The 27296-nt window shown below is 40.0% G+C and overlaps 1 protein-coding gene across 1 annotated transcript in view; it reads right to left on the reverse strand.

The window, feature by feature from the left end:
• Window positions 1–27296, reverse strand: part of LOC131695818 (phosphatidylinositide phosphatase SAC2) — a 69015-nt gene that overhangs the window by 38067 nt on the left and 3652 nt on the right. The window lies entirely within an intron of this gene.

Below are 27296 nucleotides of genomic sequence, written 5' to 3' on the forward strand. Positions count from 1 at the left end.
AAATTATTGCGACACATTCAACAGGGCATAACTTTTTTATACCATTGGGTAAAAATCAACCAAATTTTGCACACTTTCTCATTGATGTGTATTGTTTACATGCTGTCAAACTCGAAGTCGTGTTTGTCGATTCAACGAAAATGACGGTGAACCAACGCGAGTCGAGAGAACAAATTCTTTCCAAACACCTGGAATTTCCTGACCTGTCGCACCGGCAGTTGGGAAAAATGTTGAACATTCACCATTCAACCGTCTCCAGAGTGTTGAAGCGGTTCCAGGAGCGGTTGACGTTTCTGACCTGTGTTTCGTTGGTCACAATAAATCCGTGGTCACTGGGCCAGCTTAATATAGACCCCTAGAAATTTTGTTATATTTGTAAATAATGTCAGTAAATGTCTAAATGTGAAATAAATGTCATAGCTTCCATGTTTACATGTTTGAAGGATGTTTATTTCATGTTTAGTAGTCTTCGGTTGGTGCCCGTCAGTATTTATTCATTTATTTATTTATTTATTTATTTATTTATTTATTTGCTTGTTATTTATTTATTTATTTGTTCATTTGCTTGTTATTTATTTATTTCCCTGTTATTTATTTATTTATTCCATATTGATTTATTTACACTATTTATTTACTCAATTATTTATATTATATGTCAGATAGTTTATTTACATTTTTTTGTTCATTTGTTTATTTTGTGAAAATTATACAATGTAAAGGTTATGCATGCAACCAATCTGATCTAAAAATTCAGATAAACTTTTTATCGGGGCACCAACCCATACATGTTTGTAAACAACGTTTTCCCCTGCTACGCTGTATGCGAAAAAAGGTCATCGATCGCGAGTGGAGATGGTTTCCGGGGGCACGGGGAGATAAAAAGGGCTTCCCGCGACGAAAACAAGAGGAATCACTAAAGTTCGGTCCGAGGAGTGAAGACCCGCGGCAGCGTCGTCCCATCGCAATACCGGGACTGTGCGTTTCATCCGTTTGGTAGTTTTCGCAAAAAGTGGGATCAGACAGATCCGAAGAACGATCCACCCGTTATTTTTCGGTACGGTTTAGGATCCCAGTGTAGTGTTCTGCGGGCAAAGGCCCGGTGAAAAGAACAAGCGACGCGAGTGCACTATTGGTCAAAAGATGCCACAATAAGGTGTCGAAAAGTGCGCGAAAGTGTAGAGCCATTGTACCACTCCCGGACCATTTTCGAAACGCATATATATATATATATATATATATATATATATATATATATATATATATATATATATATATATATATATATATATATATATATATATATATATATATATATATATATATATATATATATATATATATATATATATATATATATATATATATATATATATATATACATATATATATATATATATATATATATATATATATACATATATATATATATATATATATATATATATATATATATATATATATATATATATATATATATATATATATATATATATATATATATATATATATATATATATATATATATATATATATATATATATATATATATATATATATATATATAATTAATATATAATTGAGTAAATAAATAGTGTAAATAAATCAATATGGAATAAATAAATAAATAACAGGGAAATAAATAAATAAATAAATAAATGAATAAATACTGACGGGCACCAACCGAAGACTACTAAACATGAAATAAACATCCTTCAAACATGTAAACATGGAAGCTATGACATTTATTTCACATTTAGACATTTACTGACAATATTTACAAATATAACAAAATTTCTAGGGGTCTATATTAAGCTGGCCCAGTGACCACGGATTTATTGTGACCAACGAAACACAGGTCAGAAACGTCAACCGCTCCTGGAACCGCTTCAACACTCTGGAGACGGTTGAATGGTGAATGTTCAACATTTTTCCCAACTGCCGGTGCGACAGGTCAGGAAATTCCAGGTGTTTGGAAAGAATTTGTTCTCTCGACTCGCGTTGGTTTCACCGTCATTTTCGTTGAATCGACAAACACGACTTCGAGTTTGACAGCATGTAAACAATACACATCAATGAGAAAGTGTGCAAAATTTGGTTGATTTTTACCCAATGGTATAAAAAAGTTATGCCCTGTTGAATGTGTCGCAATAATTTCGTTTTCGCCCTTTATGATCATATGATATAAATATCAAAACGAGCAATAATTTTGATATATTTTTGATATGGTTTTCTGATCGGGTATTGGTGCATATAACCTAACTCAAATCAAGTCATATTTTTTTGTGTTTCGGATTCTCCTCGTCAGTAGCTAACAGCTTACTGGGCTGCTACTCGCTAGCTAGACACTAGATCCAAAAAATGACACATAACATATGTGTACAGTAAACGACTTATCTAGATTTATGTCCCGGTTCGCACAGAAGTTCTTTTTTACTAACGAGGATCAAATTGAACCGAAACTATTTGTGGCTTCCACGCCAATGTGGCGCGGCTAGCGGCCCAGTCAGCTGTTAGCTACTGACGAGGAGAATCCGAAACACAAAGAATATGACTTGATTTGAGTTAGGTTATATGCAGCAATATGCAATACAGCGGTACACCCCAATTTAAAAATTGCAATAATCAACAATCAGTCTGTGGAAACGATAATACTTCCCACTGTCGAATTATCAGTAGTTAAAGACACAATTTACTCAGTACAAGAAAATATTTGGCTAATGCGGAGTTAGATAGAATATTGAACGAATGCTAATGTCACTTTTTCATGGTTAGAAACAGTTAAAACCTTATGAACCAACATATAAGCCAGCACAATTGTTTCTACAAAATATGCGCAAATATTTAAATAAATATACGTTGCAAATTACCATCGCACGCGTGAATCACCATTCTACCCAAATTTGCACGCAAACAAGGCCCGTATAGCGATTACCGAACGTCTGCTGGTCGATCGTTGTTTCGGCCTCTACTCGCTGTTCAAAATGACGGTGTTGTTTTTTACACAAGTCGAAAATTTGATTTGGATGTCATTGCTCAGTGATGTAATCAGGCATGTATTTGACAAGTAATCCTATTTAATCGGTCTATGCTAAGACTGCTCGTAATGCGATATTGATACCAGGCCTCGGAAGATAACACACGTCACGTCATGCCTCCGATACAGTATTCCATGTCCTACGACTTTTAATTCTTAACCTTGGTCTGGCGGTTCAGAGGGCATTAGTCTTATAAGCCACCCGTCGTATGTTCGCGCCCCCACCAGGAAGCATTCTTAGTACTTTACTAAAACCTGACAACTGATTCTCTCTAGAAAATCCATCCGCCTTCAATTTTATATCTTTCGTTTCTCTGCCTTTAATTTTTCGAAAAAGCCTACAAAATCCATACAGTAGAACCACAGATAACAGACGTCTAGGCTCGATTCGAAACGTGTAAATACCCGCTACTGAAATTCCAAATAAATCAGACTCTGAAACACGTTTGGCAAACGTTTGTAGATGGCGCAATGATCGACGCAATGCAGTTAGAGTGCAATTGTTAAACACGTGTAGCAAACAGTTGCGTAGATGGCAATAGTGCAACACGGATTTCCAACGTTTTTCAATTTGAAAGTTTACACAGGTTTTTTAAGAAATTTTGTTCTAGCCTAAATGTCTGTTATCTGTGGTAGAACTTTGCCGCTATCGGAATTTAGTAACATATTGGCCTATTGTTCGAAAGCGATTCGATGTTTGACCTGTATTAGAAGCCGCACTACCTCGTAATCTGCATCTTTGGGATTATTTGCTTCTCTCATGTCTCACGTCGAGGTCTTCATAGTTAAAGCTGTATTAGTGCCTACGATTGGATATTGTTTTTTGCTACTTGCACTTGCGCATGAGCAACATAAACCCCTCGTTATTGATATTAACAGCTGTAGTTCAGGTATTTGAACTGTTTGGATCGGTTTATCTTAGATGAGTTGGCAATATTCTGAGATGCATTCTCCTATGTACCTGTATCTACGTATTGCGCAACGATTGTTCATGGTGTAGCGTTTGATTTTAATACAAGCACGCTAAGACAAGACGTGTCAATAAGGGGGGCCGTTTTTGTTCCAATTTTACGTCAGAATGGTCCAGCTCCTGATTGGTTGATTCTGGCTTTTTGCACCGTTTGCAATGTTACTGCAGGGATAGCAAAATGATGTTAAGCAGTGTTGTTAAATTTATTGGAAAGAGTGTCATTACTTTTGACAAATAAAATTATTACCGTTCAAAAAAGCAAAAATGACTAAATTGAACAGAAATTGTGCGGCAAAGTGAAACAAGTATTTATCATGCATTTACCGTATACGTGGTTGATTAACTTTAACAAAAATAAGACAAAAACTACACCATAATCTAAAAATTTTCAGATAAATCATCAAACCTTACCAAACACCCATTACCTGGAAAAACGGTGCCCTTCATCAATATAGTGGATTCAAGATACAAAATATTTCCGGCATAAAATAAATCAACAAGACTCCATTTTCATGAATAAAAATAGCAACACTGTTCGGAAGATTTCGGCAGGGTGAAAATGTGCGAAAAGAAGAATGTTGAAGGAAAAATAAGAAGCCAATTGTCACGTCTTGTCTTAGCATGCACGTAGAAATTTGTACGTTATGAGCAGTGTTGCGAAACGAACGAGAAGCACATCACACCCGTTCGTTCACAGGCGTGTACGAATAGCATGCCCAGCGTTCCTCATCGTTCGCGCCCGGGTGAATCAAAACCGCGTGCGAATACTCGCAAGAAACCCAAGTTTTCTAGCAAGCTTCCATATACTGCCATTATACGGACAAATATACATATAACGACAGTATAGTAGGTACCGCATTCCAGGAAGCTTTGCTCGCGAATGCTTCTAGGGTAACCAACCTAATTTGGACCCCTACATATTTTGGACCCTGTTAATGTATTTGCCTCTTACACTGCCAAGTTTCTCTGCATTTGTTTGGTTTGATGGAGCAATTACATTCCTTGGGTTGTCTATTAAGTTTCAATATCATTAGTTCAACTCTAATTGTTTAAAATTAAACAGAATCCACAGTTTTTAAAAATATTACCGAAAACGTTTCATGTTTCAACGATAGCAAAGAAGAACCGGTGGAAATGATACATTTTCAAATTGGATTTAAATGTACAATTATAATATTTTTTATCGATTTAATTAGTTTGTCTGATCTGGTATTATGCATGTTACGTGTTTGAAAAGGTTTCTTCGTAATGTTTTATCTAAGAAATCTTAAATAAATGGTGTCCACAATATGTCTTAAAAAATTGATATCAACTCATTTTGGACACCCCTCGATTTTCTTTCTTGACAGCGTAGTTTATCGAGTTAGAATAATCAAAAAGTGAAAAATTTCGTAACGGTAGGTCGCCTGCTCTTTTTGGTCAAATTATTTACAAATGATCAAACCAATGGATGTCGAAAATCAAACGATTGAGGAACATTTCATTGAAGACCATAATATGACCAAAGAGGAGACTTCTGAAATTCATGTTGAAGAACATTCGTAGTTCGAATTTGTTGAATTCGACGAGCTATATGTTAATAAATCTAAGAGACATCACAGCTAAATAATGATAATAAGAGTGTGCTTGCTGAATTCTTAGAATCGCCTGAAACACTCACACGAACAAGAACAACACGATTCAAGCGACGTAGTCCTGCTGTTGTAACGTTCCGCCGAACAGTTGAATACCACAAGGCGAAAACTGAAGTAAAAGGAAATAAAGGAAGAGAAACAAAGAAAAACAGAGCTTAGAAAGAATAACAAGAAACCACCTCGTAAACAAAAGAATTAAAAATTAATATTTAGTACAAGAAGATTCCTGACGAACTTTGAACCTTGATTTATCATCCACTTGAGGATGTTACTCCATAATACTGCTACAGATGAATTGTTACACGAAATATATTATAATTAACTCTATTGTATAACATTTAATGCTGCTTTGTTAAGTCTGCAGTAACCTAATTGTACCGAAAGTTTTTCTATTTCTCAAAATGATAAAACTAAAAATGTATAAAACATCCATTGACAGTTTTGTTTCAAGAACAGTAATTTTGGAGCAGACTCGTGCATGTATTGCATTAAAAACATAGGCAAGCAAATATTTTTTGACGTTCACGTAATTTCACTTCCTCTAGGGGTCGAAAAATTGGTTGGTTACGTTGAAAAAGAATATTTCGCAGTGATATACGTACGAAATATTCTTTGTGTATAAACAATTTTCCATTCACGGAACGGCAGTTGACAGTAAGAACTGTCATACGGAACGTGCTATAAAAAGCTCTGAGATGTCATCTGACAGAACGGCATGTGACAAAAGCTTCAAGTGGGTAACTTGAGCTTTTGCATATGGACGCCGCGCATGGATGTGTCATTTACTATAGGCAGTGGGTATGACAGGGTATGGTAGTCAATAAGGGACTGTGACAAACAGTGCATGAAATATCAATCGATATCGAACTATGTTAGCATTATATAACTTGACGAACAAGAATCAAATAAAGTTATCTCAAACCTACCTACAAAAATACTTGGACTTTGGAGTTTTCTTACGGTATTATCAACAGGTTATGGGCCCAGTAGTTAACTGGAACTAGCCACCTGGACTATTGTAAAATAGTTGTTTTGGAGGATAAACATTTCGGGTAGAAACGGCCGGCGAGCACTATCGTTCCGGTAGCAGAGGCATCCAGCGTCGACCAGCGTTTCGGACAGAAACGACATCCGGCGAGGACCAGCGTTTCGGGTAGAAACGGCCAGCGAGAACCGTCGTTTCGAACAGAAGCGACATCTGGCGAGGACCAGCGTTTCGGGAAGGAACGGCATCCAGCGAGCACCAGCGTTTCGGGAGCAAGCAGAGGATGGCAACCCAGCAGCAAGCTGGAGGATCTGCCGAAAGGATGGCAACCCAGCAGCAAGCTGGAGGATCTGCCGAGGGTCACTCTCGAGGACAGAAGAGGTGGTGGCTACGAGAGGGGAACTCTCGAGCGCACCGTGCCGGCGACGGCATACTTCGGTAGCGTCAACCGCGAATCGATATTCGACGGTTGGGAGTTGCGGTTCCCAGCCTGGAAATGTCGAATGGAACATCATCTTATAAAGATGAAACTCCAGCACACGTTGCTACGAACGCCCGAAGAAGAGGACTTCTACGAACCAGTAGTAGGTGCCTCGGAAGAGCTAGAAACAGCCAGGAAGGCTAAGCTCAGAAAACGGCTTGATGACGACGTCGAAGCATTGGACGAGATTGTCATGATGGTCAACAATGATGTTTTGAATAAACTCATTGGGCTCAACTATGCGAAAGAAGCCATGGATACTCTGGTCAGAACGTACCAAAAGGGCGGTACAGCCGCTATGGTTAATATGCGGGACAGGTTGTATACCATCAAACAAAGACATAACGATAAATTGTCCATGATTTTTGATGAGTACGATCTGATTATTCGCGAGCTAGATCGTATGGGTTTAAAAATGACAGTATCGGAAAAAGTTTATGCTCTACTGATTTCTATGCCAGAGAAGTATCGACACGTCAAAGGCGCTTTGTTGATACTGCCAAACGAGGAACTCTGTGCTAAACCATTGTTGGAGATTAAGCGGATGTTCATCGATGCTGAAGCTGGGGAAGAGAAGTAGACAGAAACGAAAAATGTTACGCTTTCTTCAAAGTACAAGCCAAGGAGAGATGTAACCCGATGCTTCGGTTGCAACGAAACTGGGCATTTTAAAAATAAATGCCCGCTAATGAAAAAGTTTAACGCGAAGGAGAAAGAGAAGTTCAAGAAGCAGCAAAAGATGGAGCCTAAAAGAGCTTTGCAATGATGACCAAAGCGGATCGTGGTAAGAGAATCAGATTCGTGATTGACTCAGAAGCAAGCGACCACATGGTTAATGACGAGAAGCTGCTGGAAGATGTCCAAGAATTAGAGAAGCCAATCACCATTTCGACGACGAGAGCGGGCCATAATTTACGGGCAACAAAAGTTGGAAAAATGCGATTAAAGAGTGTTGTGGGTAACAATACAATAAAGGAATTGAAATTGTACAATGTTCTTTTTACTCCGGGTCTTGAAGAAAATCTCCTTTCGGTTAGAAGAGTTAGCAAAAATGGTAAGAGGGTTACTTTTACAGATGACGAGGTTATCTTTGAATTTGAAGATGAAGTAATTGCTTCAGGAATCTTCGTTGATGGTTTATTCCACCTTAATCTATTTCGGGAAAAAAGTCGGCGGAAGATGGAACAAACTTGGCATTGATTGGAAAGAAGGTGAGTTTGGAAACATGACATAATAGACTTGGCCATATCAGTGATACGAGTTTAGGGCATATAGTCACAGCAACTAGCCCTCAACACCAGTCAACAGCCACAGCCCACAACAGAAAGAAGAAAGAAAAGATACGAGTTTGGAGAAACTATTTAAGAAGGGAATGGCAAGAGAAATGCTATTAGAATGACGTTCACAGTTCCATACACACCGCAGCAAAATGGTGTAAGTGAACGAATGAACAGATCTTTAATGGAAAAGGTCAGAGCTTGGCTTTACGAAAGTGGATTAGCGAAAGATATGTGGGGAGAAGCATTATATGCAGCAACATATCTAATCAATAGATCTCCAACAAGTGGGATAGAAGAGGACAAAACTGCGTATGAAAAATGGTTCAAAAAGCGACCAAACTTGAATCATTTAAGAGGTTTTGGGTGTAAAGCATTTAAACAAATACCTAAAGAAAGGCGTCAGAAATTAGATTTCAAAACAAAACCTTTGATATTTGTGGGGTACGCAAATAATGGTTTTAGATTATAGAACAAGAATACGCGTTCAATAGAAATTGGCAGAAATGTAGTATTCAACGAATCTACCAGAGCCAATCAAGATATTGACCCCACAAACATGGATTTCGTAGAATCATCTGGTCAAGATTTAATTATATGTACACGTTTAAACCAAGGAGAACAGAACGAAGACGAGGATGCTGCTATACATCGTTCTGATGAAGAACAGCATAAAGAACGCACACTTATCGAAACAGAGCAAGATAATCTAGATTCACTTGAAGAATCAGTTGGCGAAACTGACTATGTACAAAGTGAAAATCCCACAGACGAAAGAGAGGACGTCAATCATTGCGTCGAAGCAAGAGGGAGAGGAAGATACCGGGTTGGTATTCCGATTATACAGCAAAAACAGCAATGATTTTCAACGAAGAGATTCCGCAAACTATTGAGGAATTGAAGAAAGTTTCTGATTGGCACGAATGGAAGCATGCTATTCAAGAAGAGTTTGATGCATTGCATCAAAATGGCACTTGGGCAGTGGTTAACTGTCTGCCAAAAGGAGTTAAACCAATTAACTCAAAATGGGTTTTCTCAATGAAAGAAGATGGAAGATATAAAGCACGATTAGTGGCAAAAGAGTGTTCACAGCGTCCTGGATTCGATTACTGTGAAACATTTGCACCAGTCGCCAAACTAGAGAGTGTTCGGTTAGCCCTAGGCCTTGCTAACGAGCATAAATTGTTAGTACGTCAAATTGATGTCAAAACTGCATTTCTACATGGGAAGTTAGACGAAGAAATATACATGAAACTTACACCAAACGTAAATGGGCAAAGACAAACTGTTCATCTACACAAATGTTTTTATGGATTGAAACAGGCAAGCAGATCTTGGAATAAACATTTTGATGATGCAATGAAAACACTAGGTTTTGTTCCTCTCAAAAATGACAACTGCATCTACAAGTCAAAATCTAGAGGCATTATAGTAATACTATATGTAGACGACATTTTACTACTTGCCAAAAACATCGAAGCAATTACGTGGATTAAAAAAAAGTTAGAAGGTTATTCCAAATGAAAGACATGTTAGAGGTTAAGCACTTCCTGGGAATGGAGATAAATCGTGATTTGGAAAGCCAGACTATTGAAATTTCTCAAACTATATACGTGGAGAAACTTCTTAGTAAATTTGGGATGGCTGATTGTAAACCAGTGGGGACACCATTGGATATCAACACGAAATAGTCAAAATCTGAGGCAAAAATCACTGAAGAGCCATACAGAGAACTGCTGGGATGCCTACAACATCTTTCACTAACTTCTAGACCTGATATTTGCTCTGCGGTAAACACCCTAAGCAAATATGCTAACTGCGCCACCGATTGGCACTGGTCAGGATTAAAACGAATATTGCGATATTTGAGGGGAACGAGCAACACAAAAATAATTTATTCATCAAATAGCGAATATCCTGCTTTAGTAGGATTTGCCGATGCAGATTTTGCAAATGATGATAGGAAATCAGTTTCAGGATACAAATTTCTACTATACGGTAATCTTATTTCGTGGTCAACGAAACGACAACCGACGGTAAGCTTATCAACAAGTGAAGCAGAACTGATAGCACTTTTCGCTGCTACGAAAGGAGTGTGGTTAACACAACTTCTCAATGAATTGGATGTAAACATAACACCATTCATCATAATGGAAGACAGCATCCCATGTATCAACATAGCACAGGAGCCAAGATCACATCAACGGATAAAACACTTGGATATCAAATACCTTTTCATCCGGGATCTCATAAAAAATGGTAGAGTAAAGCTACAGTTCATCCCCAGCGTCGATCAACCTGCAGATGCCTTCACTAAGGGGTTACCTAAAAATATACACAGAAGGTTATTCGGTGTATTGAATATGCAAATTGTGGGGAAGTGTTGAAAAAGAATATTCCGCAGTGATATACGTATGAAATATTCTTTGTGTATAAACAATTTGCCATTCACGGAACGGCAGTTGACAGTAAGAACTGTCATACGGAACGTGCTATAAAAAGCTCTGAGATGTCATCTGACAGAACGTCATGTGACAAAAGCTTCAAGTGGGTAACTTTAGCTTTTGCATATGGACGCCGCGCATGGATGTGTTGTTTACTATAGGCAGAGGGTATGACAGGGTATGGTAGTCAATAAGGGACTGTGATAAACAGTGCATGAAATATCAATCGATATCGAACTATGTTAGCATTATATAACTTGACGAACAAGAATCAAATAAAGTTATCTCAAACCAACCTACAGAAATACTTGGAGTTTTCTTACGGAATTATCAATAGGTTACCCTACACGTGTGAACACGCAAGAGAGAAATGCATTGAAGAGCACAGATGAGTGTGAATGTTCGAAGGGCATGGACTACTAAGAGTGTTCTCGCTATTTCGCATGATCGAGAAAGGCTTTATTCGCGCCAACGAAGGAGAATAACATCACTGATTATGGGCGCATAGCGTGGTGTATTTAATAGTTCCGTGATTTTTGAGTTGTATAGTCAAGTAGGGTCTTTCGATCCGCATTCTCAGTATAAAAAATTTCTCCAAGTGTCAGGCGTAACAGATTCTACTTGTCCGTATTGCGACATGCATTTTACAATTAGTTTGGAAGGGGTATGGCTTATTATGGTAATAATAAATACATTTCCTTTGTTCTCGAGATAATGCATACTAGATGGAGAGGCTGGTAGTTGTCGTTCACTTCACTCGGTTGTAGGTCTGACTCAGGCAGAAGTGGAAAGTAGACTGAAGACCAGGTCTTGTTATGTCATCTCAGAGGAATATTTATTAAAATGAATTGGATGGCGTAAAACTGTTCATGCTTTCTGAAACTGTGTTTGCATCGATATTCTTAACGGTTGGCATTCCAAGCATTAGCAGAGGAGCTTTAAATTTATCTTTAGGAATCAGGTCTTTAGGAGTTTTGGGTCTTAAGGCTCAAGAAACCTTTTTAAACCTCCGAAAGTCGCGCTTACGGCCCACTGAACGAGCAGCCGCTGGTGCCCTAAGACGATTTCGCTTGATTTTCAGAGCAGCGTGCACTCAGTGCACTAGCGCGACTGCCGGAAGGTTAAGAATTTAACGCTTGGTAGTATGCGTAGGAAAAATTATGTTCAGCTTTGTCACCAGTTTATTCATATAAAACCTTTTCAAAATTCTTGAAGATACATCAGTCGATGTATTAGATTATCACGATTCAAATTATACAAAATAGTTGGTGGAAAAACAATTGACCAAACGGAATGGTACTTTTGAAAAAAGTGGCTGTGTTTTTGCCTTTCTCATATAGAAAGGTTATGCAATCACTCTGAAAAACGTCAACCTAATCCCGGCCAAATTTTTTTTTTCGACTCGCATAAGGTTTCTGGATTTTAACAGGGGCGTAGTTGATGGTTTACGGAGAGGGGTTACACCCCCCCCCTCTACTGTTCACTCCTCTCCTTTAAAAATCTCCATAAATCATCCCTCAGACCACCACCCCATCCAGCCCTCATACCCCTCCCTTTCAACCCCATCATCTTTAAACCACAACTATATCACATAGCATACCAATTTAAGCTAGGGAGTCGTTCGTTCATGGGACTTTCGTCCTCCTCACATACCCACCCCCGCATGACAAAATGAGTTAGCAAGCAGATAACATTGATCTAATGCTGATTAGGATAATTGAGTATGATATTTTTTTGTTTCAAGTGTTTCACCGTCGACACGTAGCTCATCAAGTTCGTGCAAAGTGTACTAAGAATGTAATGGACATTTCCACAAGTATGTTGAACACAAAAAGCCTCCGTGCCATAGTTTAGAGAAATGAGAAAGGCACAATTGCACCGCTAGGTGGATTAAAACAGGTTTTTTCTTTACGCAGTTGTGTGGCGTGCCCCAGCACAGTGTTGTAGTGTGACAAAAAATCGCAGTCACTTTTTCAAAAACACCATTTCGCTTGTTTAATTGTGTTTCTACCAACTAGTTTGCATAATTTGAATCGTAATAATCTAATGAATCGACTGATATTCTTATTTTAGAGTTTTAAAAAAGGTTTTATATGGACAAACTGGTGGCAAAGCTGAACATAATTTTTCCTACGCATACTACCAAGCGTTATATTCTTACACATGCTCAAAAAAGGTTTCTTGAACCTAAAATAAAATTCATTCTCTGTTTAAAAACGCAGTGTTATACTTAATGCTGATGACAACGCTACGTCATCAATAATTGGTTTAATTTTAAAACATGCAGACACAATAGCCACAACATAGCATAATAATAGCGCAAGAAGTCGACAGGACGAGACAACTGGCTTCTTATTTTTGGTTTTCTTGCTTTTTTCGTGCCCTGCTGAATAATTGATGACAGTTGACTGTATGCGGCTAGCAATGTTGGCAGTGCAGCCAATTTCTTTTTCACATTTGGATGTGTTGCTATAAACACAATGCCCGTTTCATTAACAAACATTTCGCCACGTCGAATACTACATGAGGGATTCCATGAGAAACCGGCAGATTCGAACGAAACTTTGTGTTCGGTTTATGAATCCGGTTATGTCCATGATTTTCTCTCGCAATTGCAGTATTCTAATACAAGGGCAATTTTTCAAAAGGGCGTAGACGTGCAATGATTTCAATTTTTTTTTGTTCGATTACACTATTTTATACAGTAAAACTATCTGAGAACGAGTTACAAGGAATGAACACTTCTGCACGAAAAAAATATGCACTGAAAAAAATGTTGTGTCATTTTTCACAAAAACAAAAATTTATGATAAAAATTCAAATCGCAAAAAAAACATTTTTTCTAATTTTTTATATGTTGTCAACAAAAACCTAAGGAGAAAAGAAATATTTTGAATGTAATTTCATGATGCACAAATTATCAGAAAAAAAGTTTTTCTAACAATAACTTTATACATGTTTTCAAATTTCATACTAATTGACATACAAACAATTTTATTACAGAATATAATTCTAAGTATCATTTTAAATCAAAATGCATTTAACAAATATCTTCCAAAATGCGATAGTTTTCGAGATATTTGGAATTTTGCTTCAACAAAAACCATTAATTCATGTAATTGTTTCCTTTTTAAAAGTGATTCGCGTTACCCCATCATAAATTCTCAAAAGTCTCATGTTTATCGTTTTACATAAAGGCGCAAATCATTTTTTTAGAATTTTGTGAAAATCGTCTCACAGCTATATCACGTCAATGCGATAATTTTTAGACGATTTTCGGGATTTTGTTCTAAAACAACATTGCGCATTTAAGGGTTAAATATTTACGATACAGAATTGACGAATTCAAATTATTACATTAGGCAACTTGTAGGGGAGACTGAGGAGACTTGATCCCCTTTTTTATTTTTCAATCCTACTCCGTGGAATGATACAAAAACTATGTATTTTTTGTAGTTTTATATTGTTTCTAGGGTTGACTGATAATCATAAAAAAATTACATGGAAATATTATACTGGACATGAGCTATGAGCATTTTTGGAAAACAACAAAATTCTTTGATTAGTGGAGACTCGATCCCTAATTTGGGGACACTTGATTATTTTTTGAAAACGTGTTTAAAAGAGCATGTAGGGTTGCAAGCCTATTTTTACCCTTTTTCTATTATCATCCTACCCATCTGAAGCCTTTGGTTAGAGCAGCTTCTGCCATCTTTGTTTAACGCATTGGCTCAAATGGTGTTGCGATAATTGGGGTACTCGATTAGAGTTTTTGCTGCGCTCAAACAGAAGATATTCACCATTCTCAATGTTCCCGATGGTCAGAACAAACACCGTATTTTTGTTGCAGACTTAGCAGCTAAAATACTGTAATTTATTTTTCATTAGTTTTAGTTAAAGGTAAGTATATAATTATTTAGTTTATATTTTCAGTGTCTTTCCTAACCTTTCAGGTTCCCGGTTCACCACGAAAGAAAGAATCCAATACAGCCTATATCAACGGTAAGTTTAGGTTAGGTTTTAGTCTTTAATAATATATCTAGGTAAGTATTAGTTTTAGTATCGTACCTTAATTCTCCACTTTCCACTTACTACGTGGATAATAGGGCTACGTGAATAGGTAAATTCAAATTAAGCAAATAAATATTTCAAAGGTTAATCTTCCACTTCACTATAATTGAATGAATACTTCCAATTGTGCTGAGTAATCGTGTTGTGTTGATGTGATCGCCCCAACTGTCAAGTCGTTCGATTTGCTCGGTCGTGACGTTTCGCAAGCGAGGGATGGTCAATTGGTTCACCAGTTACTTGCCGCGACGAGGGGTATCGCCAACATCCCCCGACCCGTGAACCATTGCCACTTCCGGAGCAACTTCCTCCGGCTGATGACTACCACTTACAACATCAAGAACCGCCAGTTTTACTGCCGGCCTGGCGAACACCCCTCTGGCTGTCTGCACGGTGGCACGCCTGACCTGGCCGGATTTGTCAGGAAAGGTCTCCAGGATGCGTCCACGTTCCCAGCAATTCCTGGCATGTTCGTCCATTATGATGACTAGGTCGCCAGGTTCCAGGGGCTTGACTGCATCGAACCATTTTGTCCGCCTGGTTAGCATTGGGAGGTATTCCCGAACCCACCTTCGCCAGAACTGATCTAAAATTTCTTTGGCCACATTCCAACTGGCTCGGAGAACACATCGCCCATCTGGCTGATCCGCTATTGGTTGATTTATTCCATTTGAACCGTACAGCAAAAAGTGATTCGGAGTTAGTGCCTCTTGATCTGCAGCTTCCAAAGGAACATAAGTCAATGGACGGCAATTGACGATCCCTTCCGCTTCCAACATTATTGTCTCCAAGACCTCGTCACTCGGATGATGTAGATTATCGGAGATGGCTTGCATTGCTTTTTTGACGGACCTCACCATTCGCTCCCACGGCCCGCCCATATGAGGAGCTGCGGGAACGTTAAAATGCCACTGAGTTCGAGCGTTGGTGAACGTGGCTGCACATGTTACGTTTATCTCGGTAATCTTCCTCATCTCTTCTGCTAACTGACGACTTGCTCCCACAAAGTTGGTGCCGTTGTCCGTGAATACTTCGAGTGGAGCCCCACGCCGGCTGACAAATCTTCGGAAAGCCATCACACAAGACTTCGTAGACAAACTGTGCCAGCTCCAAATGAACTGCTCGTATCGTAAGGCAGGTGAATAAGCATATCCACCGTTTTACGATACTGCGACCAACTTTCACTTCAAAGGGGCCCATATAATCCACGCCGACGTAAGTAAATGGACGAATGAATGGCGTCAATCGGACCTTCGGAAGTGGTCCCATCAAGGGCGGCACCGGCGTTGCCCCTGTAATCTTACAGTACTGACAGCTCCTGCATACACTCCGTACTACCATTCGCATCCTCGCAATGTAGAACTTCTGCTTTAACTCGTTGCATACTGTTTCACTATTGGCATGAAGGAACCGCTGGTGGAAACTAAGCACGACGAGGTAAGTGATTCTATGGTTTCTTGGTAACACGACTGGGTGCTTGGCATCGTAGGAAATATCTGGCGCGTTTTCAATTCTACCACCAACTCGTAAAACTCCCTTTTCATCCACGAATGGAGACAGCATACGAAGTGAACTGCCTTTGGAAATGCTACGTCCGTCAACCAACAGAGATAGTTCCTCCGGATATGCTTGTGCCTGTGCTTGACGCCACAACATCCCTTCTGCCTCTAAGTACTCGATCTGATTCAGAACTACAAGAGGCGTACTCGCACGTGGTCTGTGTTTCCATACATTAATAACACGACGAACATACGCCATCGCGCGTAGCAGCCGGTTCCAATTGGAAAAACGTTCCACATTCACCACTTCTGTTTCTGTTCGATGTACGGCGATCACTCGAATTTCTTCGTTTTCTGCATTTACCGCTGCAATATCCCCTGGCCGTTCTGTAGGCCATTGACTGTCTGGATCTAGCAGGAATGGCGAGCTTTGGTACCAACGACAAGTTGGGTTGAACGATGGTCCTGAGCTCCATTTTGTGGCATCATCTGCTACGTTTTCTCGAGACGGTACGTAGCGCCACTCATTTACACTGGTGAGCGATAGAATCTCGCCAACCCGAAAGGAGACGAACTGATGGTAACGGCGGCTATCGGAGCGGAGCCAGGCAAGAACTGTTGCCGAGTCTGTCCACAAGAAGCGCCTTTGAATGCTAATAGTAAGAGCTGAACAGATATTATGTAATAACCGGGACCCCATCATAGCCGCTTGTAGCTCCAAACGCGGGATTGATTGCGCTCGAAGTGGAGCAACTTTAGTTTTCGACGCTATCAATGAACACCAGCTCTCCCCCTTTGCTGTGATCCTTAAGTAGGCTACACACGCACAGGCTGCCACGCTAGCGTCCGTGAATACATGAACCTGAACATCAGTAATTTGCTGCGGCGAGAAATTCCGGAAGAAACAGCGAGGAACTTTCACTTCACTAATCTTCCTGTACAGTTCAATCCACCTCATCCAAAGTTCGTGTAACTGCTCGGCGATCGGCTCGTCCCAGTCCGTACCAGTACGCCAAATTTCCTGCATAAGAATCTTCCCTTGTACAACGAAATGCGCGACGAATCCCAAGGGGTCGTATAATCTCATTACAGCACGTAACACTTGCCGCTTTGTAGGAGTTTCATGGTCAAGATCGATAATTTCCTCCAAAACAGTCTGATCGAATGTAAAATGGTCTTCTGACGTAACCCATATCACACCTAGAACGCGTTCGAATGTTCCGTCCTTATCGAGATGCAACGATTTACTTATTGCTGGTTCCACTTCTCCAAGTTGGTCGAGCACCCTTTGCTCGTTGGACAGTATTTTGCCAAACTGGAATCCCGCTGCTGCGTGAATAGCTTGCACGTCCTTCACAAGTTCTACGGCCTCGTTTACCGAATCAACACTATCCAGGAAGTCATCAACGTAGTGGTTCTTTGTTATCGCTTCCACTGCCCTTGGATAACGACCTGCGTAATCGAGAGTATTCCAATTTTTAACAAATTGCGCCGTACATGGAGAACTCGTAGCACCAAACATCGCCACGTTGATCACGTAAACTTGTATGTTTTCCTCTGGACTGCTTCTCCATAGAAAACATTGTGACCATCTATCTTCATCTCGGATGAGAATTCGCAAAAACATTTCCCGTATATCGGAACACACCGCGACTTTGCCTTGTCTGAACCGCAGCAAGACCCCTACCAGTGACACAAGCAGATCGGGACCTTTCAGCAGCAGATCGTTGAAGCAAATTCCACTAGACTTCGCGGACGCATCCCAGACCATTCTAATTTTACTGGGTTTCTTGGGGTTAACCACTACTCCCAAAGGCAGGTACCATACTCGCTGAGGATTCAAGTTGGCCAATTCTTCTCGCGATGCTTTACTGATGTACATTTGAGCTCGTAGCTGCCGATTTGCTCGTTAACCCTTCGTCTTAGCTCTGGATCTTTGGCTAGCCGCTTTTCTAAACCTCGGAGCCTGCTCATCGCCATTTTGTAGCTCTCCGGGAATTGAATGTTGTCCTTTCGCCATAGCAAACCAGACTCAATTCGGGATCCCCGGCGTACTGTCGTAGCTTCTAAAATATTTTGAGCTCGCTGATCCTCTTCTGACTGGATTGGTTCAGTTACCACAGCTTCTTCGACGGCGAAAAACTTCTTCATCGAATCATACAGGTCACTGTTAGTCATACCTTCGCAAACGTGCAAGTTCAACTGTTCTACGGTTCCGTCGCTCCCGAGATTCCTTCCGTAGATACACCAGCCGAGTCGGGTCTTCGTCGCCACTGGATCAGTCTTTCTACCCTCTCGAATCTTCAGGCTGGTGAGTAAGTGCACGTGATCGATACCGATGATCATGCCTGGTTTCGCCTTGCTGTAACTGGTGACTGGAAGACCTTGCAGATGTGGGTACTCCTTTACTAACTCGGGATAGTGCAAGGTTTGACTGGGAAGACCAAGCTCACTCACTGTCCGTACATTTCGCAACTGAAACGTCTCCTTCTTGCCTGTACTCGAAATTTGAATGTTCACTCTCCTGGAGCCTTTCTCGTGTCTTCCAATCTTTCCAGTCCAGCCTAGCCAGAGGCTTTCCGGTTCTCCTTCAATTCCCAACTGAACTGCTAATGACTCTTCTAGCAAAGTCGACGACGACCCATCATCCAGGAAAACGAAGGTTTCAACTTGCTTCCCATCGTTGTATAGTGTGATTGGTAGATATCGGAATAGAGAAAGGGACTTCATGTGATGATGGTGGTGGTGTACGGTTTCGGATGACTTCGCTGATTCAGCTGGTTCACTTCGGATTGGCTGGTTGTTGTGTAATAACATGTGATGGCGAATACGACATCCTTCCACACCACACTCCTTCTTCGAGCGACAAGGCCATTTCTGATGTGGTATGAGACACAGCCGGCACAAGTTCTTCAGGCGCATTGCCTTCCATCTCGCTCCGATGTCCAATGACTTGAAGCTAGAACAGTTCAGGATCTGATGACTATCGTTTCCGCAGTACGAACAGGCCTTCGAAATATTTTCCACTACGGCCTTCCTTTCCTTCCTGGTCTCGTTGGCATGAGTAAACAGCTTTTCCCGCTGCTTCGGCTTCTCTGGCTTATCATGTTTATGATGATTTTGAGAAGAGTGTACGTCGACGATTAGTTCTGAAGCCAGATTAACAAGGCCGGCCATAAAACTATTGAACGTAGCCAGGTTAACGCATAGGATTGCTTGCTTATAGGTTGCCCACTGCATTTTCAGTGGTGTTGGCAGTTTGTCGACCAATTCTTGTAGTAACATTGGATTCGACAAATGCGCTTGTTGGTTGGATAAGACAATATGATCAACTAAATTCTGTATCGCTAGACCATAAGCGACAATTGTGCTCAGATTCTCCGATTTGGGTGGGGGAACATTTCGCACCTTCTTTAAAAGCGAGCTGATCAATATCTCTGGCCTTCCATACAGTTTGTGAAGTGTTTCCATTACATATAGAACAGATGCTGGAAGCAGCAGACGACTTCGTACGGCCTCCAATGCGGAACCCCCCAAACAGCGCTGCAGCCTAGCCAAATTTTCCGCATCTGTGTACCCACACACTTCTGTGGTATTGTTAAAGGAGCTGTAGAAGATAGGCCACTCTTGCGGATTTCCACTGAATCTCGGCAACTCGCGTGGCTTTACCTGTCTTGCAGTAAATTGTGCACTTGTTGGTCCTAGTGCAGTACCCACTGCGGGTGGTCCCAGTATGCCTGCTGAGTTTGTTGAAGCTACGTTCCCGTAACGGGGTGCAGGCGGAATATAATTGGGGACGTTTTGCATTAAATTTGCTCGGACCCTTCCATCTGGTATCGCTGCATACGACGGCGTCGGTTGTGCGATAGAAGCAGCCGTGTAGTAGGGAATATTTCCGTACATTACTGGCATCAGACCACTGGACCCAATAGAAACAAAGGATGCTATACCAGGTTCGGCAAAAACAGTCGAATTTTGCATAGAGACAGTACTAACAGGAAAAGGAATTGAACCTGCATTTATTGTTTGAACCTTTTGCATATCGGGAATAACCTTCTTCGAAACAACTGTCACAGGAACGTTTCCACTTGTTCGTCCCAACTCAGCGATCGCTATGGGTGGTCCTTGTATACCTACTGGGTTAGTTGAAGCTACATTCCCGTAAGAGGCGGCAGTAGGAATATTAATGAATCCATTTTGTATTGAATTTACTTGCTCCCATCCATCTGGTACCGCTGCATACGTTGGCGTTGGTTGTGAGATAGGGGCCGCCGTGTAGTAGGGTACATTTCCGTACACTATTGGCATCAAACCACTTGACCCGATGGGAACTTGAGATACTATACCAGGCTGGGGTACTGTCACAGGAACGGTTGCACTTTCGGGTTGTGTGGCAGCCGTCTGCCCAGATAGCAATTGTTCGTAGGATTTTGCTAATGTTGATACATTTCCCGCAGCGGATGCGGATGGGCGCGATACATTCATATTTGATGAACCAGGAGCATGAAGTGAATTAATCGACGTGGGTACAGGTTGTAGTTTCAACTCTTTAGCAGCAACCGACGATAGCATAGGTTCACTGACTGTGTGAACCGACAAGGTAGCCTGTTTTACCGATGACGTTAGCTTCGACTGAACATCTTCATCGGGCTTTGCTCCTTTCAACCAGTTCTCCAACTGATTGCGCCTACTTCTCACGCTTACGCCACTTCGCTTACTTCTTGAGCTCAAACCACTCCGTTTATCAGATAAACCCTTTTCCTCCTCTAGCCGCATCAACAAGTTGTATCTCTGCTCCAAATACGCCTGCTCTTCATCTAGCTGCTTCAACTTAGCTTCCTCTTCTAGCTTCTTCACTTTCAGTTCCTCTTCCGCCCGCAGTTTGCTAAGTTTTCTTTGCTCCTCCAGATGCTGCAAACTAAGCTGTAATCTTTGCGACGTTCGACTACTTTTACTTACGGACGATTCGTTGAACGACAATCCCGAGCGCGATGTATTGTCATTGCCATCCCAGTCTGCTAGACAAGCTCGGCACTTCCAGCTTTTATCCGCGATAGATTCATTGACGCCCGCGCATTGAAAATGCTCCCATTCCTCGCACACATCGCAACAGACCCAGTTTTCATCACCTTCCTTTTGTTTACACGTTTTGCACGGTTTATCCATATCAACCGTGTTTGTGACGTTTTTGCCTTTCGTTGGCATAGTCGAATAATCAATTTTATTTCCCTACACAAAGGGTTACATACGCTGCCCACTGCAGGAATCTCGAACGGCCCTTACTGGTGTCTACGGACTTCTTCTCGGCTGTGCAGGATCCTCTGACTCTCATCCAACTTCGGATGAAAATTATTTTAGATTGTTCCCGATGGTCAGAACAAACACCGTATTTTTGCTGCAGACTTAGCAGCTAAAATACTGTAATTTATTTTTCATTAGTTTTAGTTAAAGGTAAGTATATAATTATTTAGTTTACATTTTCAGTGTCTTTCCTAACCTTTCAGGTTCCCGGTTCACCACGAAAGAAAGAATCCAATACAGCCTATATGGTCAACGGTAAGTTTAGGTTAGGTTTTAGTCTTTAATAATATATCTAGGTAAGTATTAGTTTTAGTATCGTACCTTAATTCTCCACTTTCCACTTACTACGTGGATAATAGGGCTACGTAAATAGGTAAATTCAAATTAAGCAAATAAATATTTCAAAGGTTAATCTTCCACTTCACTATAATTGAATAAATACTTCCAATTGTGCTGAGTAATCGTGTTGTGTTGATGTGATCGCCCCAACTGTCAAGTCGTTCGATTTGCTCGGTCGTGACGTTTCGCAAGCGAGGGATGGTCAATTGGTTCACCAGTTACTTGCCGCGACGAGGGGTATCGCCAACACTCAAGACAATTTTGTTATTATATTGGCTCTTAATAAGAGGCGAATGACCTTAAGGCTAAAACCTCTATAATCGAAATAAAAATGGCTCCTAATAACAAAGCAAAGAAGCTGAAATAATAAAATTAATAATGAAATAATGTGGTATTCTTCCTAATAGGACAAAAATAGGTACCTAACCCCATTCAATGTTATAAATGTATTGTGGTATTGATTAAATTGTTGTGATTACATACTACTTTTTTTGTTACTACATATTACGCATCTCTCACAAGATTTTTTTTACGAATTCTGTGCAAATCTCTGTGCAATGTCGTTATTATGGTTGAGGAACGTCAAATATGGGATGCATGGTTGCTACGTATACTGTAGTAAACAATCACAGTTAAGTTTCTGTACGATGAAGCGTTCATTTTTGACAGTATTTTTTGTTATTTAATGGCAACAATGACTCCAATTGTTCTGGTGTGAATTTGGTTATTTTCAGTGGTGTGTATGAAGCATGGCGAAGGGAATCAAATCTCCACAAATTTGAAGGGATCAAGTGAACCCATAGCATCTATTTCAGCAAATTTTAGCACAAGTGTAGCTGAACAAAAAAATCAGCTCAACTATAACGTATTCATATAATTGACATTCTCCTGTAATTCTGTATGCAAAAATATAGTATGTAGTGGGTTACTTTATCAATTGTATAAAAGTTTGAAAATTTAGAAAATAAATCTTCTTCAGTTCTTCCGAGATTTTTTCTTTGAATCGGTAAAAATTCAGTAACACATGTCCAATTTATTTTTTTCTGTTAAAGAAACATATGTTTAGATAAAACTGCGCAACTTTCTAGTATATTCGATTAATGTATTCTGATCCGCCTTTGTGTTACAATGATGGGATCAAGTCTCCCCGGGGATCAAGTCTCCTCAGTCTCCCCTACTGATCATGATGCCAACACTGCGAAATGAGCCCTATGGTAACGAAAACAGTATCCCATTAGTCAAATTCGAAGACGTCATTTTGGCTCCACGCTGGCTCCAGAAATCGCTGACTAGTTGTCTTGTCTTGTCTTAGCTCAAACTTATCGTTAGATGGGTCGGAGGGCAAAATAATATCCGTTAATATCTTCGAGAGAGTTCAAAAAAGATCTGGAACTTTCTATTGCAACGTCATCGAGTAGAAAATGATTAATTAAGACAAATTTACACGCAATAAGTTCGATAAACTCACAACACGACACCTTCACAATCGTCTGAACTTTGCCGAAATTCACGCCAATTGGACCGTCGCAAAATAGCGTAACATTTAGTGGGCTGATGATAGTAAAGTGGTATTATTTGGCTCGAAAGGTAGTGTCAGTAGGTTAGACCACAGACTAACAGACATAACACTCAAAAAGCTTCGTCCACTTTAACGGTCATTTTAAATATATTTGTAGTTGGGACTGTGGCCACATTTGAAATTATGGCGCTACTGACATATGAACAAGCATATGGGGGAAAAATTGTTCCTAAACCTGAGGGGTAACCCACCAGTAAATGAGTGTTTGGGACTGTGAATAAAAGGTGGAGCTAGTGTTCTGGGAAAATTGTCGGATCGATGTTTTTGAGGGAATTCCTTCATAGTGTTATGTCTGTTAGTCTGTGGTTCGACGTCCACCAGGTACTGAACTTTTACCACTTTACACGGTGCAAACATGTAAAATATATGCATACCCGCATAAATCTGTACCATTTGCCAACCATTGTATCAAACGTCGAAAAACCATTTTCAATAGGGTTCGTTCAACAATAGACTAACCATTGCCTGGTATAACACCGAACATAACCAGTGTCGTTTTTCCATGCTCGACCATACAAACAACGGGTCGATAAGAACAGTCACCATACCAAAATATGCGATTTTCCATATACATTTTGACAACATACCATTCAAGAACTATACGGATTATGGTGGCATGCATATTTTAGATCTAGCGATGTGTAAAATATTGGCGCACAAAAAATGTCTTCCCTTTCACATTTCAATTCTATCGATTGATGAAATTTCATTTTGCTACACGCAATCTTTTGATGAGAGCTTGGTTGAAACTAACTGGACTGTCGCTTTATCCAACTGATCAATCGCCGTAATATTGCAAGACGAGGATTTTTGATCATGTTAAGCTACAGGTTTTTGAAGCAGCGTGAACAGATATGCGATTAACAAAGGCCACCAGAGCAATATTAACCTCTAGCGCAAAAGTACAATGTAGTATACAAATCTCCAATATAGGATACACGGAAGGTATTTGAAATGGTAACTAAAATGAGTATGGTAGTATAATAGTTGAATTATAATGGTGGAATGTATCAGTAGTATTCCCAATATGGTGAGTATTATATGAATAGTTAGGAATGGTATTTATCTATACAGGTATCTATATAACACTATTCTTAAAAAAAACGCTTGCGCTGCTATTATTTCGAACACCACTGCAAATATTCGGGTTTAAGCTTTGGTACTTTGCGGTAATACTCTCAAGTGATATGACTATTAATTACATAAGAAAAATAGATATTTTTGGAAGGTTTTCGATAGTTTAGTTCCCTTAATTGAATAAGGCAATGTAGATTATCTAATTAACTTAGGAATATTGAAATTTGCCACGAAATGTGAAATTTATGTGAATGTGTGATTTCAGTCTAGATAATACTAAACATCGACAGCACAATTTCAAATTGTTTCCTAAAGTTTATCAATTTTGAATGCACCACAGTAAGGCTTAAAAAGTGCTTGCTAGCTTAGCAATTCTGCATTGTTGGTGTAAGTGGCACTTCATTTAACTTGAATTAGTTATAGCAATACATCTTTGAAAATATTATCGAGTGACTTACTTTGAAAAACAGTATTCCGCTATACAAATATTTGAAAGCACTGCTGAATCTCAAATTTCGATTTACGTGGTTTATGAACGGAAATCGATTTACCGACTACGCTATGCCCGTCCCCTATTTTTTAAATATTTGGATTGATGTGGTCTCAATAATTTGGACAATCTACTCGAATTTAAAATTTTGTGCAACATGAATAATTAGTTTAAGAAGGAACGAACAATGGGACGAAAATCGCAAACGAAAAAAGCAGTTTTTTTCCACACCGTTAGTTAGATCGTCCTGAAAATCAATCAGCTTATGTAGAATATTGTTACAGTACTGCTGATTGATTTTTATAAAGATATAACAAACGGTGCGGAAAAACTGCTTTTTTCGATTTTTGTCCGTTTCTCTGTTCAACCTTATGGCATTTTCGTTTTTGACAATGCACTACACCGGTGTAGTCGGTGCTACACTAATTTAAACTTGGGTGTAATCAGTCTATTTCTTTCTTTGCACTACGGTGTAGCACCAGGAAAAAACGAAAGCGCTATTAAATTATTTACAATGAACCAGCAACCATAGGATGCTGCATCGTTCTGGATCTAGTTGAATATTGAAAACAAAATAGCTCAATCTGCCAGTCGTCAGGGTACCCCTTTGCTATCCGCTATCCGAACCACGCGCATGTTCATTTGGCATAACAGCTGCTGACACGTGCTTTCGTTTGGCATAATGTTCATTTGGCATAATGGTCATTTGGCATAACTTGAAATATACAATTCTCTATTAGACGTTGACGCCTAATATGGCTACGCCAAATCGCTTTAACCTTGATGCTGTCAGACATCACTCCGCTCCGTCGAACTTAAACTAGTTGATAGCCTCTATGTATGATTAATCCGGGCAAACGAGTGGATCACAGGTTTTTGCTTGCAAGGGGCCGCCGCTTCCGACGGCGGATCGGCGGCCACCAGACCCGGAGGATCTCGCTTATTCGACAAAACCAAGGGCTATGTTTGAAAGAAGAATCAACACTTATGTTTAAGTAAATCGGCCAAACAAGCAGTTCAACAGTTTGCTTGTGATCTTATTTGGCATGAAGATTTAAAGAACTGTTCAGGTTTGAAAGAAAGAGTCAACTACTAAGTTTTGGTAAACCGGGCAAATGAGTGGATCACCAGTCTACTTGCGAGGGCTATTTGGTATACAAATTTAATGAACAGCTCATGACTGAAAGAAGGAATCAACCCTTATGTTTCTGGAAATATATACACATTTTTTAAATAGATAAGAGTTGATTCCTTCTTTCAGACATAAGCAATCCTATAAATACGTATACCAAATAGCCCTCGCAAGTAAACTAGTGATCCACTCGTTTGTCCGGTTTACTCAAGCTTAGGGGTTGATACCTTCTTTCAACTATGAGCAGTTCTTTGAATCTAAATACCAAATAGCCCTTCGCTTTGTCGTATAACAGAGACCAAGGATCCAAAGCCGCTGAGGATCCGCCGGACTAGGTGGCTGCCGACCCGCCGTCGGAAGAGACGACCCTCACAAACAATCTAAGATCAACTCGTTTGCCCGGGTAACTCAAACATAGGGGCTATCAATTAGGTTAAGTCCGTCGGAGCAGTGCGATGTCGGATAGCACAATACATGAACCGACGTGACGTAGCGCAAGATTTCAATGTATATTTCAAATTATGCCAAAAGATCATTATACCAAATGACCAATATACCAAAGGATGTTTATGCCAAATGACCATTATGCCAAATCACTATTATGCCAAATGAACATTATGCCAAACGTAAGAATGTGTCACCTGCTGTTATGCCAGATGAACATTATGCCAAATGAATTTATAACAAACGAACTTATGCCAAACGACGTGATTTAGGGACCACTAGAATCATGGATTTCGCAATACAGATCTCTAAGCATAAAGATTTCTATATAGAAGCTCACCGCCAAGCCCCCAGCTAATTTCTGTAAAACTTTACCGAACCCAATCTCGGCGTAAACCCAAGAACTGTCATTTTGTCTAGCTATTATTGCATATCCACTGTCCATTGCAGCTCTCACCAACACGTTGACATGACTAACAAATGGCAGATTTACGAGTGCGCTGGAAAATGACAGAGCAATAGGATGAAGACTACCTATATCT

Source organism: Topomyia yanbarensis, chromosome 1, assembly GCF_030247195.1.
Source record: "Topomyia yanbarensis strain Yona2022 chromosome 1, ASM3024719v1, whole genome shotgun sequence".
Classification (NCBI taxonomy): domain Eukaryota; kingdom Metazoa; phylum Arthropoda; class Insecta; order Diptera; family Culicidae; genus Topomyia; species Topomyia yanbarensis.